The sequence below is a fragment of the Rhinolophus sinicus genome, chromosome 9 (assembly GCF_057876585.1).
Source record: "Rhinolophus sinicus isolate RSI-liver-muscle chromosome 9, RSI-T2T, whole genome shotgun sequence".
NCBI classification, from domain to species: Eukaryota; Metazoa; Chordata; class Mammalia; order Chiroptera; family Rhinolophidae; genus Rhinolophus; species Rhinolophus sinicus.
This window is the reverse complement of record NC_142509.1, coordinates 11,212,002-11,213,257: the sequence shown is the minus strand read 5'-3', so window position 1 is coordinate 11,213,257 and position 1,256 is coordinate 11,212,002. Positions and strand designations below refer to the sequence as shown.

The 1,256-nt window shown below is 37.6% G+C and overlaps 1 pseudogene; it reads right to left on the bottom strand.

The window, feature by feature from the left end:
* Nucleotides 1–305: 305 nt before the first annotated feature.
* Nucleotides 306–655, bottom strand: LOC109435286 (large ribosomal subunit protein eL30 pseudogene; annotated as a pseudogene).
* Nucleotides 656–1,256: the final 601 nt, after the last annotated feature.

The following is a 1,256-nucleotide window of genomic DNA, read 5'->3' as shown; positions in this document are numbered from 1 at the left end:
CCCCAGCTTTTTATTTGTTTGTTTTTTGTTTGTTTGTTTCCATTTTCATGAAATATTTTTTCACCATATCTTTACTTTCAGTCTCTGTGTCTTTTGATCTGGAGTGAGTCTCTTGTAGGCAGCATATGTAAGTGTCTTGCTTTCTTATCCATTCAGCCACCCTACCATTTTATTGGAGCATTTAATCCATTTACACTGAAAGTAATTGTTGACAGGCATGTAGTTGCTGCCATTTCATTATTCATATGCATATGAATAATAAACCAAGCTCTGGCCAGTTTTATTAAAGAAAAATTTTGCGTGACTTACTTTTTACCAGTCTGTTCTGGCATGCTTCTAATGATATCAGAATCATGGATCACTGATAGCCAGTGTGCATACTATCTGGTATTTTCCACACACTGTGCCCAATTCAATATTATTGCCACTGTAGTGGTGTATACCAGTCTTGGCCAACATAGTGTAGTACTCTATTTCAGATTTCCTCAAGGTTGGGCAGTTGTCGGAAAGTATGACCAGTTTTGCTTTGCCTTGTCCGATCATTTTCAGAGTCTTCTGTTTGTACCCCAGCATGTACTTTCAACTTTTCATAACAAGTTTGAGCCTAGAATTGATCAACTCCAGTGACTTTTTTTGTCTTTTTTGCAGCCATCATCTTCCTGCCTTAGGTGCGGAATGGCCCACAACCAAGAGCAGCCACCAAGATGGCTGGGGAGTGAGAAAGGCTAATTATTCATATTTTTTATCTTTTATTTTTAATCTTAAAAAAGTCACTCTAAGATTCCTTGTAGTTCTGGTTTAGTATTGATGAACTCCTTCAGCTTTTTCATGTCTGGGAAGCTCTTTATCTGTCCTTCAATTCTAAATGATAGCTTTGCTGGGTAGAGTAATCTTGGTTGTAGGTCCTCGTTTTTCATCACTTTGTCAATCCGTTCTGGCCTGCAAAGTTTCTGTTGAAAAATGAGCTAATAATCTTATGGGAGCTCCTTTGTAGGTAACTAGCTGCTTCTCTATTGCTATTTTTAAGATTCTTTCTTTGCTTTCATCCTTTGGAATTTTAATTATGATGTGTCTTGGTGTGGGCCTCTTTGGGTTCATCTTGCTCGGGATTCTCTGTGCTTCCTGGGTTTGTATGTCTATTTCCTTCACCAGGTTAGGGAAATTTTCCATCATATTATTACTTAAATATTACTTAAAGCAGGTTTTCAATTCCTTGCTCTCTTTCTTCTCCTTCTGGTACCCTTATGAAACAAATG